The sequence below is a fragment of the Nesoenas mayeri genome (assembly GCF_963082525.1).
Source record: "Nesoenas mayeri genome assembly, chromosome: 6".
Taxonomy (NCBI): Eukaryota; Metazoa; Chordata; class Aves; order Columbiformes; family Columbidae; genus Nesoenas; species Nesoenas mayeri.
In genome coordinates this window covers 35,890,130-35,916,953 of record NC_137545.1, presented here as the reverse complement: position 1 = coordinate 35,916,953, position 26,824 = coordinate 35,890,130, and the positions used below count along the sequence as shown (strand labels likewise).

The 26,824-nt window shown below is 40.6% G+C and overlaps 1 protein-coding gene across 3 annotated transcripts in view; it reads left to right on the top strand.

Annotated features, from left to right (window-relative positions):
- Window positions 1-26,824, top strand: part of DPP10 (dipeptidyl peptidase like 10) — a gene marked incomplete at both ends in the record, with an annotated part of 492,309 nt that overhangs the window by 224,044 nt on the left and 241,441 nt on the right. The window lies entirely within an intron of this gene.

The following is a 26,824-nucleotide window of genomic DNA, read 5'->3' as shown; positions in this document are numbered from 1 at the left end:
CCCGGTCCGGGGCTGGAGCGGCCGCGCGGGGACGGGGAGGTTTCCTGGGAGGATTTTGACAGCTCCCCGTCAGCAGTCGTGTGCCTCCCCGCGGGCTGGTGGGGGGAGGCTGGCCGGGGTACCGGCGCCTCTCGATCCGGTAACACTCGGTACTGGCTCGGTATCGAAACGGGCGAGTCTGGGGCGGCTTCCGCGTGTTAAGGGATGAGAACCGGGGGAGCGGCTGAACTTGGCTGCCGTCATCACAGAATCGAAGTTTTCATTACCAGACCGCTGTATCTGTTGCTCCAGGGCGGTAGCGCAAACGCATCAGGAGAGATGAGGTTGTGCGTGTTCCCACTGAATCCCCCGGTGGGACCCTCCGCACCGATCACCCCGGTGGGTCCCTCCGGTACCCGCTGCTGCAGGGCCGGCGTGGCCGAGCCGGGGCCGCCACCTGCCCGCCCCGCCCGCCGGGCGAGACCGCGCGGCGCAGCTCTCCCTCGCCCCCAAGTACTTAAAAATGCGCTAATTCCAACAGCATCCCGAGATTCAGCAGTGGTTTTTTGGTACATTGTCACTACTTCTTTCTGTTTCAACTCCGGCACGCCGAACGGGGCTTGCGGCTTGTGGGGAGCCGTATTTCACGTTTTTATTCTCCGTTACGTGCATCTACAGAGCTTCATTTTCTCTGATACGCAAACGTTGGGTGAAAAACGCCAACAGTGAAAGCTGCTGTGCGCAGTTATGTTTTAGAAAGCCTGTATCTGAGTATCCAGCCCTGCCTGCACACCCAGACTGCATGTTAAGCTTTTGAGTAGCCCTTTAAATAGTAGTGAACCCGTTGATTTAGATAAATTATAAGATGTATGCTTTTTGCTGAAAAGTGTATGCATTACAGCATATTTTCATGTAATACTGATAAAATAATACATCTGAGTTTCGGGAGCCTTCTTGAATAAATTAATTACATAAGTTACATTATCTGGAAAAGATGGGTAACTTCCATCAGTACTTAAATTTCATAGTAAAATTTATGGAAAAGTCATCGTTTTAAATAGTCTTAGAGGTTCACAGAGCTTGTAAATTTCAAGGATGTTGTTTTGCTTTAGAGAAATACTGCTTTTAGATGCAATAAAAGGTACTTGAACTTAACCAGTCTTTATTTCCTTATAGTCAATTCAGATGTGTTGAATTGCCAGAATGGCTTTATGTTGTTGGAGGTGGGAGGTGGGCTTAACATTATGTGCCAAAAATTACCAGTTTGACTGCTTTTATAGGTTGTAATGAGGAACAGCAGTAAGTTCTCAATTTAAAACATGCTAAATATTATGAAATTATCCTAAATATAGAAATATTATTATCTAAGTGCTCTGGAGTTTTCAGCCTCTCTCAGTGGTGGATGGGGGGACTGCTGCTCTACCTGCTGTGCCTGGCTGCATGACGTGTCAATATGAAATCCTGTATATTTGCATCAGTTTTTTCCAGACCACGTTTGGTTTTCTTGGTAAAAGATATTGAAGCAACTTTGATTGCCTGTTGTTTTAGATCCTAAGGATGTCATGGCAAATTGTTCTTTGGCTTTAAATAAGGATGCATCAAGCTCTGTATGGAATGAGGCCACGGTTGGTGGGTCTCTGTGAACACCAGGGCCACTCATGCACCTTCACAGCAGCCCAGATGTGTGTGATCAGAGCTCAGCCCTGGCCAGGGCTGGTTCGCAGGCTGTGTCTGACTCCAGGTTTATGCTGGGAACTGTTACTAGTGTGATGTGGCTGTGGTCTTAACACAGGGTTATTATGGGTTAGAAGGTTTTGTTGGCTTATTGTGGTTACAGAGCTGCAGCCGTGGTGGGCATGTGGAGAAGAACAAACAGGGGCTCTATGTTCACTGTGGTTTTCCATACCCCATAGCACTGTTGCTGTGGTCCATGTGGAAGATGCAGCCTTCTTAGGGCGTTCACAAAATCCATCTCTGGCCAGGTACTCTTGTTTAACATGGCATTTTGTTTGGTGAGCGTCTGTAAACCTGGAGTGTCACTACAGGTAACACCTGTAGTTTATTGATTTATTTTTTAAGAAGAAGGTGCATTTGCACCGAGAGGGTTTCCTGAGATAGTAGGAACAGCAAATCTTTTCAGAAGTGGTTGGGCCTCTGGGAAGTCCAAGAAGGAACAAGGAATTATGCCAATATCTTCTAAGTGTAAATGTAAATCTCTTGGTTTCAAAGTCCAGCTTTACAGATATTTTGAGGATAGTCATATCAAAGTTGATTAATTTGTGGTAAGTTTATAGGTTTAGGACCTGAGCTATAATTTCTAATTATAGCAGGCTAATGTTGGGACTGACTCTCCACTTAAATACAGGCTTGAATCGACTGATTGAAGCATCCATAGCCATCAGCTTATAACTAAATTGGTTACAACTTCATGTCCAATAGTTCCCCTGATGCTATTTTTAAACAAAACCTCCCCTGGGCCGAGGCATCTAATAACACTTCCATTAACAGTGCTATTGATGTTTCAGCAATCGGTTTGATAAATTACCCAGATTTATTCTCAACTCTTTGCTAAATGATGACTCATATTTATTACCAAAATTACACTTTTATGTTTGGATGATATATCTGTAGAAAGGAAAATAGCTGTAAATTACTTGTGTTTCTGGAAAGCTTTGTCAAAGTGTTCAGACTTCTGTCACTTGAGCCCTTGTGTCAGGAGTGGATGTGGCTCCCTCACTTCTCAAACAGTTCAAAAAATAGTGTTTTTCATCTTGTAGCTTTTAAGAACCGTCCTGGGGTCTTGGACAGTGACATTTAATGATCACTTTTAGAAGGCACAACTATTCAGTAGTCAGTGGACACAACATATTTGAAAAATATGATGTACCTGTATGGCTTGCTGGTTGATGAATGTTGCTGTCTTTGCAGATAAAAAACTAAGATAATTCCTCTAGGTATTACCTTTGTGAGGCTTCAGTCTGTTTACAAAAACCAGATGATCTACACCACCTGGTGCTCCTTGCTGTTCTTTGTGTGTATAGAAGACAGACCTTTGAAATTTATAATCATTCTCTCCTGAGCCTCTCTCACTCTTCCAACTTAAGGTCTTCTTAAAATTGATTTTAAAATAAGAAAAACCCAGTTTTTCTTCTTTTTTCTTTACTATATGTTATTTTAGAATCTACTACATTATTCTGCTTAAAAACAGATAAGAGAAAATGAAATCAGACTGTGTTGTCTTGCACTGAATAGGGAAATTATTTGGTAAGCATTTAAATGACATGTTTAGTATACATACAAGCACAACTAACTACTGTTTGCTTCAATGCCTTGATTTAAAGAGTTGAATTTTCTCTGTCTCAGCATCTGTTTCTGTAGCCAACAAAAAAAAAAAATGGGTGTTTTCTAAAAACACACCTGAACAAAAGAGAACAATCTCAGTTTTATTTTTCAGTGAAAAAAGCCAAAATAGTTTATAATTTTTGTCTTCTTTCATTGCCTTCTTTTCCCAAAGAAAGACTGATGTTGCAGTGGGAGAATTGTTGATGGATAGCTGTGTCTGTCCAGAGCCGTACTCATCTTAATGAGATCTTATCAAGGTAAAAGGGCTCTCCCCTGCCCCACGCAGGTCATTTTGAGCTTGATGGGTCGGGGAGAAACTTAAACTCTTAATCGTATATGTACCACAGTTCCTGTAACTCAAAAGATTTAGTTAGTCAGCTCCACATCTTCTGCTCTTGGTTGTGTTCAGAGTTGGCTTCAGGATGAAATAGAAAATTCTGTTTTAGTACATAATCCAAAGTGACTTTGCATTTTTCCTTCTTACGAACCTGGCGGAACTTTTTATTTGTTTTATTGCAGCAATGCATCAAACATTCTGGTTTGCACGGTTCAACATAATGTCAGAAATGTCGGGTGAAAAAAGCCAATAAAAGTGGAGAAATAAGGTTGTATTATTATGCCCAGAATATTTCTTAAAGCATTGACATCTCAATATTAGCTTTAACTTTTAAATTCTATTTCATGCACTGTATATATGCCATACTATATCTGTGCTGGGTCCAGAAGTATTACAGGCTTGCAGTATCTGTTGAACATATGACAAGAAGCTTATGTGAAAATGTGTTGATTGTTGTGGTTTGGAATATCATTCAGGATTCAAGTTCTAGGGGAAGGCACAGGACGTGTCATCTTTCGAATGATACACATGGCCTCAATTCGTTCTCAAATGTCTCAATTCTTTGCCAAATGGCTGTTCTGATATAGTTGAGTCACGTACTTGGTTGTGGTGCTGAGCACAAGAAGCCTGAAGCTCGTCTTCCATCTTCATTGCATTTCCAGTCTTCTGGTTGGAGCTCCATGGAGCAGGGGCAAGTACAATATCGTTTGTTAAATGCTTCTGGTGTTAATTGGGAAGCATAATTTTAAATGACCTCTTGTAAATGGTCTGTGTACGTATAGAATCTCAGTAGTTTGAGAGAGCAGTCGGATGAGGTTTTTTTAAGTGGCTGTATAGCACTTAAGTGTGTTTCTCTGTACATCCTAAATTCAGAAGTGACCAGTGTCTCTTCAGGAGCTCAGTTTCCTAACACAGAACTTCCCAGAGAACTTTCCAGAGAACTTTTCCAGCCTCTGCCCGGGGCACGTGCCAGGAGCACAACCATGAAGAGTCTCCATTGGTGGCTGCAGGGTGGGACAATCACCCCGCGCTCTCTTGCCCCTTGTGCCCTCTCCTCATGGCTCTGGTGCCTTTTTGCAGGTTCTTGCTTTCAAAACAGCATGTGGGAATCTGTGCAGCGTAACACAGCACCTGTGTTTTCAGCGTTTAGAGCCCTCCATTTTGCAGGTGGATTAAAGGGATTACTTAATGCAGTGAATCAGAAACTGTAAAGCAGGGCAATCTTTTTGGCTCTTCTGTGTTAAAGTAATTGCAGGCATGCTGTAGGTTACATAGTCGCCTCAGAAACTTGAACATACATATTGTGTTAGCTATTTTGAAATATGCTTTCAGTATTTCTTTCCAGTATTTTCCAACTGAAAGTATTGCTTCAGGCAAGCTGTTTTGATAATTAACAAGAGGGAAGAGCTCTTTAAGCAAACAGAGATGTTGTTTGTTGTTACTCTAGATTTTGAAAGCCATCATCTTTGCATTTTTTAATAACTTGAGGGCATTCAGAGATTACATACACGTGAATGTCTCACAAACGTGAACACAGACTGTCTTCCCGTTATGGTAATAAGGAGGAATGTAACGTGATCCTTAGAGAGGTATCTTCTTAGTTTTTGTTGTTTGTTGTGTGTTTGTTTGTTTATTTTTTAAACTAACAAGGCTTTGAAATATGCCTGGCCTATGGAAAAACTGTACAAGACTGTACTTCACAAGTTATACTTTCTTTAACATTGTACTGCCAGATGTAGGCAGATGCGCCTGCTGCTATGAATGCGCGTGTCCTGTAATTAGCTGTAATTTGTTGATGCTGTCTTTGTAAGTCTTGTAAGCCCTGTGTCATATTTCTAGTCCATGCATGAGCCACAAAATCTTTACTGTCTCAAACTCTGTCCCTTTCCACTTTAATCATACACTTCTTTTATGCTCCACTCAGCTGCATCGAATAATGTTCATGAATATATGATAGTAAAAAGAACAATGCTGATGGTGACTGATGATGATAAATTACTGTATTTATCCATTAGGAAGGACACTGGATGACCTACAGATCTGAGGCTGAAACTAAAAGACCTTTTCTAATTGTTCCTAACACTGTTGGCAACAGCCACATAACTTATTATGTGTTATTTATATAGAGAAACTGTAAATAGTTTTGAATTATTCTAAACCAAGATAAAAGCCCTCTGACATTTGGAGGATGTTCTTCAAGAAAATCAATTAGGAAGTATCAAACAATGTGATAATTTAAGGAAAATAAAGATTCTTCAAAGGCTTTTGGGGGTTATTTTCAACTGCCTGGGGCAACACTTGCAATTTACATTCCTTCAGGGGGTGGAGGGAAAGCATTTTGTAGCTTTCTAGAAAACAAACTGAGTAAATGTTAGAGTTTTCTTTCTGGAAATACAGAGAGAATTCCAAACGCTAGTAGGAAGACCATTAAACTTGTTTGAAATGCTGGGTGAGTGCAAGAAACTAAATCAAACACTGCCAGTGCGACTGATCATTCATCCTCCGTGTTTGTTCTTTCTGCTCCTGATGGCTCAGACTTCCTTTCTCCCTTTCCCATCATAAGGCTTCAGAGGCTGGTAAAATCAAAGCGTTTAATATATATTAAGTGTGTCTTTCAGAATAAGGACTTGAGCCTCAGTACACTTAATTAGGAGTAATGATGTGCCATGGTTTTGAACCTTATGGAGGAACTGTTTAAATCAGATCATCTTATGACAGTTCTAAAAAACACAAAATGCCTATGAAAATAGGGTTGCTTTAGTCAGAAAAAGTGCAGTTCAAGAAGATCTTCTTGGTAGTACTTGCTGAAGATCTTCTCTTAGGAACCATTCTGTGATTCTGTGAATTTTTACCTTATTTGGAAAGATCTCTGCAATATCTCAGTGTAAATAACAACATAACAAAGATCTTACTCTTATTTCCCCATTGATAATCATTTGAAGAATGTCGTCTCACTTAAATCTACCGCTGGCTTTCATCAACATCATAAGACGAGTCTCAGAACAGAGGACAGTAACGTATTTATAATGAATTTATGTGTTTAGATACTTCCATTGCAATCCAGTGTTTTCATTCTGTACTGGGAGACTGTTAGCTTTGAGGGCATGGAAGAGAATAGACTCGTGGTAACCTGCCTTGGCTGCCACAATCATGTCTTGGTGGAAGCAATGGAAGACAGGCAGACATCTGAATAGAATTTTACTCTGTTAGAGTAACTCCACACTCTGATTTCCTATCCTGTAATGTTAATTATGTTAATATACAGTAAGCTTGTAGTTTAAAGAATGCACTGGTCAGACAATGAAAATGGAGTAATCCTTGTGGAATATATATTGATATGTCAGAGGAAATCAGAATTTTTATTATTTCTGGTCTCTGTTGTATTTATATTTGTAAGTATAAACAAGAATTTAAGAAAAGGAGGTTCCTTCTTATCTTCCTCATAGTATAATTAACTGTAATATAGAAAGTCCCTGCTTATTCAACAAAAGGAAAAACTTGAGGAGAAGAGGCTTTAGTGTTCTAATTCTGTGGGCAACATGGCCTTATGTAGCAGCTCAGGGCATATCTTTTTACTCTTATTTACATCCTATATACCAAACCCAAGAATCTTACGGTAGCTATCTCACTCCATACGACCGTGTGGAGAGATGATAGATAATTTCTGAAAGAAGCACATGCAGGGCCATATATCATGTCAGCAAGGGAATATAGTCAGCATGTAAAGAAAAGGTAAGCTTCTTCACTGAAAACGTCCCATTCCTGAGGTCTATTTACCTCCCCCCTTCTGGCCACCTCCTTGCATTATTTTTCTTTGGAGCTACTGTCCCCAGCCCAGCTGGAGATCAAAATCAGGCTTTTTATTCTAAAAAAAACAAGCAAAACAACAACAGTAAAAAACCCCAAACACAGAACAACTCTCCTTCTCAACACCAACTTTGAGAGTTTTCCCCTTTATCTTTTACTTCATTCAGGTTATGCTTTATTAAATGTGTTATTAGTATCTAGGAAACAGTTATATTGGCCATAAATCTTGTCTTATTTCTGAGCGAGTAAAGATTCCACTCTGAAGTGTAAGCTAGGCAAGTACGATGCAGTGCAACACCAGCTTGTGCTTTAGTTCATCTCACAGTTGCCAGCCTAAGTGGATTTAATAGCACTTCTTTCCTGCAATGAAATGGTCCTTCAGAACAGGACTTTTTTTCTTCTCTGTAAAAAGGAAGAACAGTGTCTGCCAAAGTAGCATATTGAAAGTATAAAGTAAATAAATGCCCTTACCTGCTGTTGTTAATATCTGTTAAACTGCTATAGCTTTTGAAGTTGTAATTCTCTTTACTCTTAATTACCTATTCCATTTCTTTTTTGTCGGCTTCCCTCTTCCGTCTGCCCTGCAATGGGGTTGGGGAGATGCTGAATGTGTTCGCTCATCTCTAGGCAAGGAAATAATTCCACTGGCATAATATTCTCCAAATGTTTGCATGCGATCTTGCCCTTCAGCGTACCTTTGGTCTGCAGTAAATCCCAGTATTGCAGTGCAATAACTCTGGGGTAAGGCCGTTGTAGCGTTTTAGTTTGGATCAAAAATGTAGCAGTGAAACAAATCCTGATTGCACTTGCTGAACTTTGGCTTGTACCCCAGAGCAGTTTCAAAGTGTGAACTCATTCCTTTAGGATGAAATTAAGGCAGCTGGTGTGCTCCAGGAATGCGGCTGATGTGCTCCAGCTGCTGAGGGGTGTTCGGTCCCTTGGATCAGACTAGAGCTGGTCCATATAACCCCCAGAAAACACAGGTTGTGGTCATCAGGTTCTTAACGTGAATGGTTTTTACCTCCAGTTCTCCCCACTCACTGCTAATATACACATAGCTTTAACACACATAGACAGTGACATGTACGTGCATTGTTTAAAAGCAGTGGTATGCTTTTATTTTGTTTTTCACTTTGTTGTACGCTTGATGCAACTGCCTTGTAAAACTTTTATATTGCAACATTGGGTTTTGTTCTCCTATGTTTGAAGGCATTTGTTTGCCATTTTTCAAACAATGCAGTCTTTGTTGCCTCCCCAGTTAAAAGATGGGAATACACTGGTAAAAATGAATGGATTGCAGGTAGTGAAGAGGTCTCAGTTTCTGTAGTGAGGTGCCTGTGAGGACCACTTAGAATCTGAGTATGGGAGAGAGAATAGGCACAAAGAAGGAAAACAAATCTAAGTCTTGCTGGAGGCTTATAGATCGTATGTTCTTTTATAATTGAGACTTTTCCATAGTGCTACGTAGGTGAATGTATGTGAAAGAGTGCTGCTAGCTTGGAAGAGGACAGAGATTAGGAAATTGGAAATCAAAAGCCCTTGTTCTGTTCTTGCCTGGTTGCAGAATTTCTCTGTGACTTGGGTAGGTCCTTGAAGGCTGCAGTTTCAGAAATGTCTGCAGAGTTTGAGGTGTGGAGTTGTGCTGAGAATTTGAAATGTCAGAGTTGCCTGTGTTGGATAAAAAGAGCTTCGGTGCATTCGAGATCAGTTACCATTTGGGAAAACTTGATTGCCTTCTTAAAGCGTTATCAAGCAATAAAATAGAGAAGATATCTCACATATGGGGAGCGGTCTGTTGGTTAGGTTAGTATTATAGCTGGAGTGAGTCTAAACTTGCTGATGTTTGTGTACCTATGTCAGAACACAAATATTTAGATTTATGCTTACAATCCAGATAAGTTGTGCTCTTGGTAGCTGAGGCTCTGGATTTCTGCCCTGAAGACAGGAACCAGGGATGATCTTAGATGCAGTGATCACAGCGGCAACCACTTAATGCGCAGTTAATACTACCGAAGTGTCACACTTCCATGGGGCTGCGTTTGCTGTCTCAGTAGAACAGCTCCAAGGGTGCTGCGATAAGCAAGGTGCTGCTCCTGCCAGGGGATTATGACAGAATTTGTTAATACTCACCCTCAAAACCATCCATGCAGGCTGATCCTCAAAATGCCATGTGCAAGATTTTTCCATTCCTTTCAGTACAGATTGCTTCTATGCCTGGAGTTTCACATTAGAGAATTTGTGAAGTGCTGAAAAAGAATATATTAAAAATGACAAAGTTGGCTTAATCTGATTTTCTTGTACTATCCATTCTCTATGTGTTATTCCAGGAAAATACTCTTTAACTGCAAATAACGAGAATACTCTTGAAGATCAGATATGATCCAGTATATCTTTCAGTGATTGGCTATAAACTGTTTAATAGGGCTAACTTTAAGGCAGCATTTTATGTGAATAATTCTGTGGCTTTGGATAGCATTAATATTCCCTGTTTGTCTAACTCCAGCCGATAAGGGCTGCAAGTTCCTGGTCTGTTCTTGCTGTCGGCACAATCCCGTGTGACTCAGCTGAGCAGGACGGAGTCTGAACCGCTCACCCGTTTTTCAGTAATCTGTAGATGCCAAGGCTCCAGGACTAAGTGTTGCTTTCCAATTAGTGCGAGTCTTGAAATCACTTGTAGGAACTTGAACTTGCACTAGTAATAAGGACAAAAGGAACAGTACACAAAATGGTTAGCAAATTGCAAAATACCTGATAAAAACAGCCTTTTTTTGGTCTTTCTGTCTGTGTCACACTTGAACAGTGTGCTCAAGTACCGTGTGGGTAATAGTCACGTTTACCTGGAAGCCATTTCCATTAATGAGGGGAATGATGTTGTCTATTTTACTGTAGTGGATTTCTATTAAATGCATGAGTCCAGTCCACCATCTAAAATGTGTGCTGGGCTGAGCTTAGTGGAAACAAGGTACGTAAATAGGAGGGATGGGTAAGACTGAAATCCCTGACTTTGACCAGTTAAGAGAGGAAACAGCTGGTGAGAAGTGCCTTCCAGGTGCTGATCTCTGTTACATCTAGGTGTCCATCTTGCAGAAATCGTAACAAGAATCAATTCATACATAAAATTAAAAAAAAAAAAGGAAGTGAAATGAGTAGCTTGTTTTGTAAGTGAAGCAATTTAACCTTTGGAATAGAAAACCACGATAGATGTATTTGAACTAAAAATGGTTTCCAGGAAGATGCCCAAGCAAAAATTCTTGGCCCTTGGACAGAGGTAAGATCCCAGTGAAATGTAATGGGTTGCAATCTGCAAGAGATGGAATGATGGGGATCGCTTTTGATGTTTTGGTGAATCAGTGAATTATTAGTGGTTGTACCATAGTTGACAGTCAATATAAATTAACTCCTACAAGAAAAAGACCCTGCCTTTTTAGCAATCGTCTCTCTTTTTTTTTTTGTTTCCCTTCTGCTGCTTGACAATGATAGAAAGTTCCTCCTTCCCTTTTTATATGCTCTTGTAAATCTTTGTCAGGATAGCAAAGGAATTATAGGTTATTTTATATATGAGCTAAAGAGAACTTTTCCTGAAGATCTGCAGTCTTAAATATGAAATCTTACTGTTAGGAAAGTTTCCATACAGCGCTTGACAAAACTTAATATATATTTACGTTTGGGTCTGAAAGATGCAGCTATGATTATGAAAAGGATTTAGAAGTCTGCACTTCTGCTGCCTGTGGTCAGTATTCATCCATGACCTGGTGTGGACTGTGGTTCTTAGGACAATTATACTGCATCTCACTTACTATATACATTTTGATGAAACTACTTCTTTCTTTTCTGCTTTTTGTCACATGGACTATCGTAGTGAAAGAGACTATGTGTCTTCTTTGTGAATATGCACAATGTTGGGTCAGTCAAAGCAGGCCCAGAAATACGTTAACGCTTGTTTTGTGGCTGTGTTTGGCTGTGCAAATGAGTAATGTCCATCTAGCTCAGGTGGAGTGACTCAATCTGTTTGATGTATCAGGTTTTTTGTCCCCCAGGGAGGTATTTTCCTCCCATTAAGAAAAGCCTTGTTTTATATCTGGTATACTGGGACTTGATTTTGAGACGAGATCAAATCTAAAATGTTGTTTTGCCATATTGAATCTATGTGCCTGACGTTGCACATGACATGTAGAAAAATCCTGTATTTAAAAGTATTCATAGAAGTAGTGTTTAGTCATTGAAAATGAGTTATCTGTTTCTATGAAGGCTCCCAGATTTAGCTGATGGATTACTGGGAGGATTTTGCCCCGAAGGACTTTCTTGATGTTCGTGGTATGCAGAAAGCTGTGCTTTGAGATTAAATTATTCAGCAAGTGTTTTTCAAAGTAATTAAAGCTTCTAGGATTTAATGTTTTATGTATGCAGATTAAAAATGAAGGTTGATTAAATCACGACAAAGGGAAGTTTATTGACAAACAGCAGACAGTAATGTCTCTTTTGTGACTGGTGGAGCACTGTTGAGCCTACTTCATTATATTGAATATTGAACCGTTATATTAGTGCAATTTGTACTCAGTGATGGTGTAGTTAAAAATGGGCAGTAGAATTTGATGCAGTACAATCCTGGCTTTGCTAAATAGTGCAGAATACTTTTTTTTCTTTTTTTTTTTCTGTCAAGTATCTGAATGTATAGGCAATTTTTCAGCATGTGTTTTTGAAATGGCCAGGTGAGCTATACAAAACTTAACAAGATCAAGAGGCAGGCCAAAGTAATGATTTTCTTGTTGGAAAGTAATAGATATGCCAGTATAGCATGTAATAACAGCAGGTTTTACAGCGTGGTGCAGAACAGTAGGAATGTGAAACAAACACGTTACATAGATTATCTGTGCATACATACGTCTCTGCCAAGTTCTGGGCTACAGTAATTCATTTGTGCTTTCTTTTTTTTTGATTTTTCCTTTTTATTTATTTATTTATTTGTCCCCCACCTTATTTTTTTCCAGTATTTGAGGGATTTGCAAACCCTGCCAAATAAACTAGTGAGGTCTGTGAAGTATCTTGAGGGAGTCTTAATCAGTTTCCACCAGTCCTGTAGAAAACATGGTAATAATAGCTGTTTCTTAACCAGAAAATGTTTCACGTTTTCTTTCCACTGGGAAGGAAACTTCCAGATGATTCTTCTACATAGGAGAAGATTCTGCCTTTTGAATGGTTTTGTCCTACCCTGCAGAAAGGCTTTTTGTGGTCAGGTTACATAAGAGAAAGGGAAGATAGCGATGGAGATAATATGTTCATGTTATGAAGGTATTCGCTACAGTAAGTCTCTTGCGGATTGACCTTGATGAACCAGCAACACCATAAAGTGCTTTCTGGTGTGTTTTTTTGTTTTGTTTTGTTTTTTCCTTCCCTCTGTTTGTTGTGTGCTGTGTTTCATGGCTATCTGTCCCTGTGATTCCTTACCCGTTGTTATCTCAAGCCCTTCATGCATTTACAGATTAAGTTTTTAATACTTCTGGAAAATGCATCTACTTTCTGATCATGTTACAGTCCTCTTCTGAGACTTAGAGGTGTCTGTACCTCACCCTGAAGTGTTTGAAAACAACTCCCTCTTATCAAGATTTAACATCACTTGGGAAAAATCAGCAGTTCGTGGGCTTTTAAGATATTGCCCAAAGGCATTGCATTCAGGATGCAGCATCCTTTGATGTTGGTGAAGCATGAAATTTAAGACTCTCCAGAAGTTCACCTCGAGTATAAAACTTCTAAGTAAAAACAGGATTTGGAGGCTGCCGAGAGGTTAATCTGGGTGAGGGTGAGTTGTTTTTACCACGAAAAGCCTGTTCCTTTATGGATCTCTGAACCAGGGCTTTTGGTACGGAGGCACACTGCTCTGAATCTGTCAAAGCTGCTGAAATATCCCATCTTTTTCAGTGATCAATGAAAGGTTTTTGTACAAGGTTGTAGGACCTTTCATTGTTTCTCTTCAAAGCAGCTGCTGTTTTTTGAAGGTTCCGTTCTTTAGCTACGTGGCACCAAAGACTTTATTTCTGTGGTGTTGTACTTCAGCAGTTCCAGTTTAATTCTGAGAGAGCAGATGGTTGATCAGCGTTTCTGAAAGTTTTATTTATATTGTGACAAGGCTTCAATCCTTATCTAAGATTGGATCGCTCTTCTAACATCAAGGGAAACAAAGACATTTTTCTGAAATCTGAATAGATTGGATAAATATCAAGCGGATGAAAGATAATACTGTTATCCACATTTTTCATTTTTCTCTTTCAGTTTTCCTAAAATGGGAGTGAATTGTTGTGGTCTGACAAGCCTGCCAGTAGCTTACATGGGCCGTCTCTGAAATGGGGACAGCGTCTTTCCATACCGAGGGAGATTACGGAGGGAAGAGTATTTCATTTTCTTGAAGTGATTAGATTTTTAAAAAGTTGCCACATAAACAGAATATTGTCAAACAATCCCATCAGATTGGAAAAAGAAGCAGTAAGTTTGCATATTGGGAAAAGAAGTAGCTGCAGGGTTTTAGTGTGTCTTGGTTGGAATCCTTTAACTAGGACTTTGGGATCATTTTCATGGTGACGTTTCTTGCTTGAGAACTTCTGGTGAATATTAATTTTATACATGGAAGGAATGAATTTAAATGAATATATTTAGTGTGCCATACAGTGCTAACTTCTATCTACTGCAGTCTGTGTTGTAATTATTTGTATATGCTTTGAGAGCTCAACCCTCTACCTGCATTACTATCTTGAACCATGGGATAAGTTCCTGACATTTGAGCCAGGCCTAGTGTGGAGCTGTGCTGGTCTTGCTCTCCTGAACCGGCCCAAAACCTTGGGGATCGGGTGACTGAACATGAGCCACCGAAGCTGGAGGCTGCAAAAAGCCTCTGGAAACAGGCACTGGAAAATAAACCAGCTGTCACTTCTGGAAAGGACTGTGTGTCCATTCATCTCATTTCAGAGCCCTAACACTGACTTTCCTCCTTTTTGGGTGTGTGCCCCTCATGAGTCCTTTCAAAGAGCACAAGCAGCATTTCTGGAAGAAACAGTGTGGTCTATTCTGAGTTCTGTTGTTCTGCCACTGACCGGGACTAGCCTTTTTGTGCCTGGATTTATGATGCCCAAGATGTAGAAAAGCTGTTGTCTCCCCTTCCCCTCCTAATTCTTCTCTCCCCCCTTTTTTTTCCCTGTCTTTCTTTCAAAATAAACTCGCATCCCTGGAAGATGTCTGGTGCTTACAGTTGAGTTCGGAAGTTTGGAGGCACCAAATCATTTGTGATACTAAACCGAACTGTAATTGAGTGTAATGGTACCTGCTTCCCAGGACAGTATACGTTTTGCATAGTTAACGTTTGTGAAGCAGTTTGAAATGGTACAGCGATAGGTGCTTTGAAAATGCGAAATGTTGTTCTTATTCCCCAAAATACAGGGCTTCCCGCTAGAAGTGCTCATAAACATGTAGCTGTTACTGTTGAGATTTACTCAAGTCTTCATCTTGGGGTATGTGCTGTGTAAATTCAGTTGGAGATTTTATTGATATTTTTCTTAGAAATTAATGAAGCTACAAGTAGCCCTGCTGCTCAGAGAACAGCTGTATTCTAATTCACCGTGCTATGACTTTGAAGAAACCAGCCTTATAGCAGTTTCTCCATTCTTACAAGATATTGAGCTGGTAAAGCTGGATGTGATCCATGTTAACCCTTGACTCCGAGTGATACAGCTTAGAGCAAATAACCCTTTCCTCTAAGCAACACCCTCTGCAGTATAAACTGGTCTTGAGAGGAGTAATGGAACAGTGAGTGAAAGGCTTTAATCCAGTCATCCAATCCCTGGACATTAAACTAAAGCTCCAAATCCCATTTTCCTGTTTGGAAATCTTACATAATAAAAACACCAGTTGTCCAGATGTAATCTGCTTCTTGCTCCCCTTCTGCCGGCCAGTGTGCATGGCTCCTGCAGCAGCGCACAGGAGTGGGGCAAGAAACAACCGTGACATCAGAAAAGTAACAGTTTGTGGTGAGGTGTTGATAGTTTAAATGCTGGAAGAGGGGTGCGGTGTGGGTTGGCCACTCGCTGTGCACCACGGTGCAGACCAGCGCGCACAGAAAGTGTCTCAGGACCCACAAAATAGAGGTCACACTGGCACCCAGAGGTGCTGCTCGCCTTTGGACCATCTTGCACCCTCATGATGGAAAAGGCGGGGGAAGAGGACAGGTGGGTGGCAGCAGTAAGTACAGCACAACTGTGGTGTCACAGGTGCTGTGGTGTCAGTACCTGGTGGTTTTGATGTCATCTGGTGCAGCATGCAGGCGGGATGCTGTGATGGCTTCAACGTGTTACCTGTCACCAGCTTATTGCTACCACGGTGATTTCTTGCTCCACCTGTTTCTGGGTACGAATGGGATGATTTGCCACTATTTGGAGGTGCAGATGCTGAAATGTGGTTTCACCTCTCCTGGCCATTGGCAGATCTGAGAAGAAAGTCACAGTTTTGCAAACTCATTTCTCTGGAGTGGAACGTGAGTGATCAATATTCAGAAATGCCAAATGCTTGTAACATCCAGCCTGGAGTACTTGGGCTCCTGAAAACCACTCTAAGGCAGAAACGATTACAAACTAGTAGACAGTAACCAATTTTCATGCCACTGTGACAAAGCCTTTTCAAATAATTGCTTGAAAAGACAACTTTGGAACATGTATTTTTCTGCATTTCTAGTGCTATTTATCAGATAAGCATCAAGTTGTTAAAATTAATCTTCATTTGCAAATTTCTTTGAGGCAAAACACTACCACTCTGTATTGTTACTAATCCCTTGAGTTTACCAACATGCGGACATCAGCAGGGATGTTGTTTTGCTTTGATTGGGCTCTTGTGCATAGAAAACAGCACACGCTCTGCCCATCTGCTTCATTAAATTGTAAAACCAATTCAATTTTTAACATATTTTAATGCATAGGCACTAAATATTTTGTGAACCCTGAGTAGCCATCTGGCCTTTGTATTTTTAAAGCAGACTTAATCTCCTGTTCTAGGTTTCTGGGTTGCTTTTTGTTCTTTGGGGTATATTTTAATTTCTTTTTAATTTGAAAGTCTTCTTACCTGACTTTAAGCCGTTAGATGAAGTTCTTAAATCAGCAGGGAGGATGAGACAAATGTTACGTATTTCAACAGAACGATTCAGGTCATCACTGTTCTGCTGTTTTAGAGGAAGCCTGAGTGACTTTGCTATTAAATTAGATGTCTACAATGGTGGTGAAATGAATATGGATCTTAGCATGGTGAAATGATTTCAGATGTGAGTATAGACAGGTTAAACCTGCAATACAAGAACTATATATATATATATATTTTTTTTTTTTTTTCTGTTTTGTTGCTATTAAAAATACATTCTCAGAGTCAATTTTTATAAACATTTCCTGTGCATAAGATGTAGCAATATCTGAGCTGGATTTTCTTCAGATGTTTCCCTGCATTTCCTTTTGAATTGGAGAGCAAGCAGAAGGAAATTCTGTTGAAGGAGGAGCAAGGCAAGACAGTCACAGCCAGTGAAGAAGGGGGACTTGGTCTGCAAGACCTTTGAACCCTTTCTGTGACAGTGTAGGACTGACCGAGAATCATCGGATCTACTTCAGGACTCATTTATACCCAAACAGTGCTGGCATAATTCTAGGAATTTATGAGAGTTATGTCATGATTTCAGAGTTGGCTCAAACTGCTGGTTCCCAGGAGAGAATGTGGCATTGTGTCAGTGTGTTCTGGCGTCAGAAAATGTAAACCTTATACAAAGGTGATTGACAAAGATTAATGTTTTGTAATTATGATCAACAAGAGGAAGCTAAAGACCTTTGTACTGTGTATTTTTTTTAAAAAACCAGCAAGCTGTTCAGAAAAGTATATATGTGGATAGCATAAACATTTACTTCTCTGTGTAACGAGAGCCTTAGTGTTGACTAAAAATGCTGCTTTGCTCTAAGTTGTTTAGAGGCCTTGTTCATGAGAGTGTTCTGCCATCCTGAGTGCAGGGAACATACCATACGCTGACATCTCTGAGGCTCATGTCGAATCCCTGAATATGCGTTGAGATCCAGGTTTAAATTTTGTAGTGCAAATACTGCAGTTTTTCACTATTGAGATGTTTTTTGCCCTGAAATTTAAAGGAATAATTTGTTCCTTATGCAACATTGCCAAAGCTGTTAACAGTCTTGTTTTGCGTTTTTGCTGTCACAGGAAGAGAGTGGAAATCATCTTTGTAACAGCTCTGTGGCTTTAGCAGGGAAAGACAGAAGTGTTACTGTTCTCCTTGAAGCATCAGCTACAGGACAGGGTTTTTTTTATCAAGTGTTTTCATCAACTTGTAGTAGAAAGCACTTCTACATTACATCTGTGTACTTTCTGTTGGGGTTCAAAGTCAGATTCACCCTTAGGTGGCTCAAGTCAAGAAAACGGGTCCATATAGACCATGGCAAAGCATAACTCTAACAAGGAAGGAAAGAGGATTAAAATACTGTTTATCAATGAAGATATCCAGCCCCATTGCCCTGAACTCTTATACTGTCCGAATGGCCTCATTTGTTGGCATCAGGGTGCTCAGTGCTTGACTGAAGCTGTTTTGATCTTTGTGGGCTTCATCTCACTTGGCTGCCTCTGGTTTTGTTCTGCAGTCCCTGAAGGAAGGAGGTGACAGAGGTGAATTAGTTTTGACTTGTGATCAAATTGACAGTATTTTCAGTGGCGAAGAAGAGCAAAGAGAACAGGCTCTGTTGCGGAGTCCTCTTGATTTCCCCTTCCATACTGTGTCTCCCTTTAATCCTGACCCATAAGCTCTCGCTCAGCTCCTCACCATCCCCATCTCTCTATGCACCCCAGCTGGGTCATCAACATAGAGGGTGACACCCCCTGCTCATCTCCCTCCCCATCCTTCCTGAAGAGCTTGTATCCTTCCATTCTAGCACTCTAGTCATAGGAGCCATCCCACCACATCTCCATGATGCCAGTCAAGTCACAGCTCTGCAGGCATGTGCACGTCACTTGCTTCTCTTGTTTATCCCCCTTGCTACATGTGTTTGCACAGAAGCATTTCAGTTGGGCCTCCGATGGAGCTGACTTGCTGGCTGGAGTGGCTGGAATTCCTTTGTGCTGCTCTTCAGGTGTTTTCCTGCTGACCTGTGATCCCTCTCTGGGCATCTGTTGCTGGCACTGGCATTAGAGTGGTAGGAGCAGGATGGGCTGAGGTTCCCCTCACCCAGCAACTTTATTTTAAAGCCCTCTTCACCAGGTAGGCAAGCCTGTGACTGAACACGCTCTTCCCCTTCTGTGACAGATGGACCCCATCAATCCTCAGGAGACGGGGTTTCTCAAAGTGAGTCCCACAGTTTAAGTAGCTGAGCTGGCTGTGGCCCCAGTCCTGTAACCATCTTTTATTTCACCAGATCTGACTGGCCCTTTCAAACCCCATGCCTTTACCTGAGAGGATTGATGAAAAAAATGACCTGTGCTCCAGAGTCCCTTACCACTGCTCCCAGGGCTCTGTAGTCCTCTGTGCCACAGTGGTCCCAAAGGGCCAGAGCAAGCCACAAGGTGCTTGGCTTTGGGATGAGCTGTGGGCTGTATCTGCAGGTCAAGGATGGTTTCTGAGGAGGAGCCTGTGATTGTGTGCAAGGGCAGACATCCCTGAGATGCAGATCCTCCTCTGGCTAAGGAGGCATGAGCAGCCATGTAGGAAGCAGCATCATAAGAAAATGTTAAATAAGCAGTTGGAAATAATTGCATTGTATCTTGTGCATTACTTTTGTCAGGGTCTCCTGGATCTGAGTTGTTCAGTTATTGAGAAAAAACCCCTGGGAGCTCTCCGGCCTGTGAAAGTGTTGGGCAGGGTGTTGCTGCATCCATGGGGTACTTGCTGCCTGCAAGGTCCTGGTGCCGTAACACGGTGATCTGTATGCACGTGCTGCGCTTTCATCGTAAAATCACAGAGGAAATAGGATCATTATTGTAAATTAAAGTATTAATTATGTTGCTTGGAAAAACTATGTATTGATAGTAGAGAGCATTATCTGGCAGGTAGCAGAGGTGTGTGACCTAAGTCATGAAGTGACTTAGTGCAGCCAATCCTGTACACTGCCAGAACATCCCTCATCTCATAAATCCCAGCCGTGCCCATGTTGGAGCTTGTGCAGAGCTGTGACCCCCAGCAAGGAGCCCTGGGGTGCCTATCATAGCCATAGTATTTCCCAAGGGAGGTAGGTGTTAATTCTCCCCAATAGCAAGAAGCACCTTTGGTCCTGATGTGAGGTGGGAAGTGAGGAGCAGGGCTTTGTCCCTGTGGGTCTCTGTGGAGGTCTCTGCTCCAAAGCTGTTGGGTGGATCCATTCCTTTGCTTCCTTCCCGACTCCCGGTCCGCCGTGGGGTGATAGGTTCTCCTTGTGCTCTGTCCTGTTCCCATTTCTAAAAGAGGTGTCCTCCTGCGCTGTGTTGGCAGTAGCAGGGTCTTTGCCCCAAAAGGCTTGTTGAAGCATCCTCAATTCTCTCTGCAATACTTCTTTTAGCTACTTCTATGTAAGCAGTATTTCAGGGGAACAAATGGCCTGCGTGATCATTCCTGTGTTCATTTTTGTGTATTTATTTCCTGATGCTGAGACTTTGGTTTTCAAAGTGGAATTAGAATCGCAGAGGATAAACAGTGCCAGCATTACTTATGGCAATAGTGGGGACCTGTGTAAAGCTCAGCCGGGGCTTCTTATTGACAAACTCTAATTAAAAATGGATGAAGTTAAACATTTTTTTGTTGTTAGTCAAGTGTTCTGGCATGAACTGTCTTGTGCAACTATTCTTTTTGTGGTAACACAAGGAGTCTTAAGCCACAAGTTGGTAGAAGGCTTTGATGCCAATATCTGCGGTCTCTGGGGACCCAGAAAAACCGTGGGCAGGAACACGGCATTTCCACGAGCAACACCACTAAAGCCTTCAGCACAGCTGCTTTCTCTGTGTGTATTCTATTTAAAAGTCTTAAATTCATTTCCTGGAGCAGTTCCTCAATGCAGCCAGATTGAGCATCAAAAGATTGCCCAAAGCCCTGGGGTAGACCTATTTATTAAGGCTGATTAACAGGATGAACGCACTGCATATGAATTAATGGCCCTCTATAAATATTGGACCTCCAAGAGTTTGTAGCCTGTCTCCAGAGATGCTGCTTAGGAAGCAGTGCTATAGCCATTGCTTTCCATTTATTTTAGGCCTTGTTTTTCAGTTGATCCTGATTACCTTGAAGTTCTAGGAAATGTTAATTTTATTCAGTGGTTAAACAAATATCATGTTTATAATAGTAAGGAGTGTACAAGACATATTTCAGAATTAAAAGCAATTTTTTATTTTCTTGTTTTTGAAGGGGATGAGTAATGACTTACGGATAGCTCTGTGGTATAGTCTGTTTTGCTTTCGGTTTACTGACGAATGGTGTTTTCTTTAACCAGCAAGCTGGCAGGGAATTGCAAACAGTGACCTCATTTATCCTACTGGAGCTCACTCTTCTTGACGGTTTCATCAGCCAGTGGGAAGACATTCACTGTTCAATTGCTGCCAGCAGAGCTTGCGCTTATTTTTCTCTCGTCAAACTCAGTGAATATTCTGTACATTGTGTCAGCTTAAATGGTGCTACACTCGTTTTACAGGGTACCAAATTTTGTTGTTGAGATTGGAGCAGAAGCAGGCCCACAGTGGCTGAGGCAGGTGAGTTCAGTGATGTATGTTATTAGAGGTTTATGCAAGATGTGCTGTAAGGCTGTATATAAGGCTGTAAATAAATCGAACCTCGCTACCTGGGAGCCATTTGCAAAAAAAATGCAGCATACCAGTTTAGCAAAATTGATACTTTTCCCCTTTCATAAAAGATAGAGGAAAATCTACATGTACGTAATAGAGCCTTGATTTTTAGGAAATAAGTTATTGAACCTACTGCAGATTAATAATTTTCATAACTATTTTTAACCTTTAGCATGGAACTCAGAAGAATGTTTTGCCACCTAGAAGACCTTAGCTGAAAGAAAAATCACTAAAAGAGAACTGGTCCTGTTTTTAATAAAACTAGGACAAAAATTAAGGATTAGTAGATGAACCAGTAGTAAAACTAAGTTTTTAAGTGAAAAATAAATAAATCCTGTTTTCCTAGACACAGTGGAAAAATCAGAATAGTTACCTGAGGGGTCACCTATCCCAGAGGAGCTGTTTCCATTTTGTAAAATAATGCTTTTTAGGCTTGTACAACATACAAATTGTGCCAAGTGTGAAGTACAGTGCAGCGTAACTCACTGTTGTGCTGGGTAGTATATATTCAAGTATTTCTTGCTTTGTTTAGCTGGTATTCGGAATGCATACATGATCTCTATGGTGTTTGTTATGGTAGCGAAGTACAAAAGTGTCCTTGCTGCAAGTTGGCAAATGCGGGCTTGTTGATGGCAGATTGGCAGGTTTCTCTTGCATACATCTTGTCAGCGATTTGGATGTGTCTCTTATCTGTGTCTCTTATCTTCTTCGGACATTTTGAAGAATTAATTAGTACTGTAAGAGTTCTTACCAATAATATTTACTTAGTACCGTTTAGCTTGAGTGAAGGAATACCTCTAAGTGATTACAGTTAATGGTTATTATAAATAGTTTGAGCAGGTTTCCAGACTTTGCGCTTTTTAAAGTCATAATTAATATACATAGTGTCTTTGCTGCCCCATTTTGCACTAAGTTCCAGCGGGACGTACGTGGGCAGATGTGATAGTTCAGGGTTGATTGGGGTAGCTGCATCTTGTTTTGGGTTATTGGTTAGTTTGGTTTGACAAAGTGAGGATGCTTTTTAAACAGATTCTCCAAAAGAAGAGATACATTTTGGTCTTTTATTGTAGAAAAATGCTGGATATAATATTCGGCATTTATCCGTTCCTACTGGAATGTTTGGATACAGCACTCATGAAAATATTTTTCTTTTCTAGTGGCTTTCTAAAGATGAAGTGGCTTGATTTGTCTTGTCTTCTATGTTCCTAGAGAAAGAAGCATGTTTCCAGAACGAGAAGCGAGGCAGCCTGCCCATGTGCTCAGATTCTTAGAGGGAGCTTTGGTCTTGAGTGTGGAATGAAGGAAAGGAATATTCCAGTTGTATGATGCCAAATCCACTTGATGAATAGGCAGAGCATCGTTGGAGATGTTTCACTGGCAGATCATATGTGGAAGATCAAAAAGCAATAGTAAACTGAATGTAGGTGCCGAGAACTGATAGGTGACCAGGTGTTGAGCCTCTGCTATCACCTGTGCTGGGGGCTAAACTGCCACTGGAGGAACAATGTGCTGGTACAAGGGCTGAACACGCTCTGTGTTCCACTGAGTCGGGAGAGAGGAGGTCGAGCACCTGGAGAGACCTCCCCAGGGATGCTCTTCACTAACAGCATGTGGGAAGATGACACCCCCCAACAATTGTAGCAGCCTTTGGCCAGCATCTATCTTACCGTGTCATATGGAAGTCACTTGCTTTCTGCTACCAAGTTTTGTCTCTGGAAGCTATTTAGGTTTCTTCCAGGAGCATCTCTAGCAAAGATTCACCCTAGTAGAAGCACTGCACAAAAGAAGTAATTTTAAATGTACACGATGGATGAATTAGTAGGTTTGTGTCACATCTTTGGCAAATTTGAGTAGATTTTTACAGCCTTTAAGGTTGAAGGAAGGCAGACTACTAGTAGGCTTTTTGAGTAACTGAAATCTCATTGAGTTTACTAGCAAGAATTTTCCTAATTGTGTAATTAATTAATAGTAAATATAATACTTTTGGAAACTGCTGCTATGCAGATTACCTTTCCTGACTCCAGATTCTTCTGGAATAGGTTGAACTCCAATATTAGCTCTACAGCATGCAACTGAGAGCAAATACATCCATCCCAAGGACAAGAATAGCTGGTTTGCTGTGGAAGCATAATGAACTCATACAGAATACTCATTTAATCAGTATCTGTTGTCTGCATCACTATATCAGTGTCTAATCCTTAACAGAGCTGCTTGTTACTGTTGTTATGTCCTGATTCTAAAACAAGATGCAGACAGCATAAAGTTCCCATGCTGTCATTGTGCTGGACTTACAAAATAATTTGCTTTGCTGTCCTGAATTTAAAAAAAACCCAGTACTTTCATAAAATTGAAGCTATTTTGATGAGCTTCATTTGTCATCTGTCTGAGGAAATGGTACTTGCATCTTTGACACATGAATTATATCCTGAGTTATATTCCTATGAAAAAACCTGTCATTATTTTCTAATTTTAGCTACTGCTTGCCCATAGTCACCAAAATATAATTTTTATAAACAGTGTTCTAAATATCCATAATCATATATTGTTGGTTTTTTTAAAGATACTTAAATATAACTGCAAATATAAGTAAGTGTTGGTATTTGAAATGCATGTAAATACTTTTTATAGATAAATACAGATATTTAACAATAAGATACAAGGCTTGCAGTAATATTTACATAATGAATATGTGCTTTTTCACCATGAATACTCTGGGCATGGAGTATACTGTGAAAATACCTTACTGTCTGCTTCACCCTGAGGTTCATGGTTGGTCACTCCTGGCTTCTCTTTGGAGAGGTCCAGCTCCTTCTTTTGAAGGCGAGATCCAGGTGTGTTGCTGGGCTGAGTTTGGTTCAGGGGCTGCTCATTGCAGCTGCTGTGGTTGGTACTATATAAATAACTATGTTTTACGGTAATAAAGATGCCTTGTGGGGCATATAGGAGACCCATATGGAGTGCTGTGCAGGACAGATATAGTGCAGCTCTGAGCCATGTGGGCAAAGCCTTCCTCTGCAAGATTTTTTTATGGACTAGAGAGATGGGTATGGTCAATAATTTAATATGCACTTTAAACACTTAGAATAATTTAGTGTATTACATAAGTAGGAGGGGAAAAAAAAAAAAAGCTATATCTATTTTTTCCAGTTCATTGTTTGTGATGATAAAGAGTTTTATTAACTTCACAGCTGGCGCTACACGGTTGATGCTCTGAATTTCTACTGTGTGGTGGGTTTGGTGATTTTCCATTTGAAAAGAACAGGATTATAGTGGGGATATTTTGTGGTTTGGATTTTTTTTTCTTTCCCTTTTTGGGTCCTGTGTTTCTTATTAGGGAGCTGCAATTCTTCATAATATTCACAGGTACAATTTTGGTTGAGTATTCAAACCTGAACAGGGCCTCCCATAAGAAGCACACCCAGTACAGACACTCAAGCACAGAGGAAAGAGAGTCAAAGGCTCTTTATCTGTATATAGAAAAACTTCTGTTCTCTGTTAGCTTGAAGGCTGAGAATGGCATATAAGACACATTTTCCTAAAGTAATGTGAAAAGGGAAAGCGTAAATATCCACAACAGACATGATAGACAAATAATATAGCTGAGAAGTTAAAGAGACATCCTTATCCCTTACCTTTGCCTATAAAGTGTTGTATGTCTACAGTGGACTAAGGCAAATGTTTTGGTTTCACTCAGGATGCTGGGGAGGGTCTATTGGAACAGGCACAGGTTGGTTGTGCACATTTACTTGGGCTGGAAAGCAGAGAACATGAACAATTTTTATTTGCATTTTATTTCTGTGATACTTGTTTTGCTCTGCAGGGTCCTTAGAGATGACCAGCAATTCATGAAGCCCCAGAGAGGTTAGTTATGATTTATAAACTCTGATAGCATGGGCAGTAGAAAATCCTGCAAGTAGGTAGGAAAGGTAAAACCTGAACAGGAAAGCAGAGTATATTCAAGAGTTTGCATGAATATAGGATTTTCATAGGAAAAATAACTTGATTTCAGTTCTTTCAGACAGGCTTAAGAATATTTAGTGGAAAAAAATAGCAACAATTTGTCATGAAAATGTATTAATATAAAGGAAGAAGTAGAAAGTTAGTAAAGGATAGGGAAAGAGCAGGCAGAGATTAGAATAGGAAAACATATAAGGAGTGCAGGCAGACACTGCTGTCAAGGGACTTTCTCTGCGTGATGTCTGCAGACAGTTCTTTTAAGAAAGGAGAGTTCTTTGTGGTCCAGACAATAACCATAGAAGCCATTAGAGGTGATTACCAAGGTAACTTTGTAGGATGCTGTGTAACACCTGGATAATCACTTCAAATTACTGAAGTGTGGTGAGTGTAAACATTGCAAGTAATAGTTCAGCTTTGTGGCACATGTATGGAAAACATCATTGAGTGAGCATTTAATAAGAGGCTTTGGAGCTGCGTTCATGCCCTAAGCAAAGTTTTAATGCAGAAGGATTCAGATGAAGCACTGAAACTTTATTAGAAAAAAAACCCCTACATTTGGAAAATAGATTACTAGTATTGAGTAATGCTCAGTTTGTTATTGTGATCGACTTGGAGTGATCCAGATCCAGGTTTACCACACAATAACAGTTATTTGTTCAGATAAGGATGCATCCGTTCTTAGAGGGATCAAAGAAATTGAAAGGCATTTTCTATTGTCTAAATCACAGGAGGGTGGTTCATTTACCTTGAGAGATCCACAAAATTGAAGAGACCATTTCAGGACATGTGGAGAAGTCGATAAAGAATTGTCTGCTTCAAAAACTTTCTTTGTTCAAATACTGCATGAAAAGAGCTTACAGAAGTAAAGGTCTTCAGTCCTAGAAGGTTTCAGGGCTTACTCAACCAAAGCAACAGCAGCTTTGAGGGATCATCAAGGGCACAGCTTCAAATGACGACTTATATATGAGTCCTGCCTTCAGATTCAATCCCCACCTTCTCTGCCTGGTGTAGCTGGTGTGCTTCACCATCAGCAAAGCCTTCATAAAGGAGGGGAGTCTTTCTAACAATGCCTTCAGTAGGGGCCCTTCTGCCTTTAAAATGTGCAGTGTTCAGTCTGCAGATCCCTGACATGGTTTAGGAGGTGTGCTGCCAAAGGGGAACTTGTCATTGTCCTGGAAATTTATATTTGGATGACTCCCATATGATAACCTGATGAGAACATGGCACACCACTGTGCTCCGCCCAAGAAAACAATCGGCTCAGTTTAGGTTTCATCTATGATGGAATGACCTCCTGTGAATTTGGTATTTCTGCAATTGAAGCCAAAATCTGGCCTACTGTATTGTTTAAGAAGCTGTAAAAAAATTACCCAAACCCAGTTAATATTCTTGTGAAGATGCATCCTGTAACATACAGCTTTCTGAAGCAGGATAAATCTTAATCTTCAACTCTGTCTTTTTGTCTATATTTTCTGTCAAGAAGTAGCATTTAACCCTGAAATAGGGGACTGATTCATGGTAGCCTGCAAAATGAGAATTATTTCCAGGACAAAAAGATAATTTTTTCCAGGATATTACAATAACATTT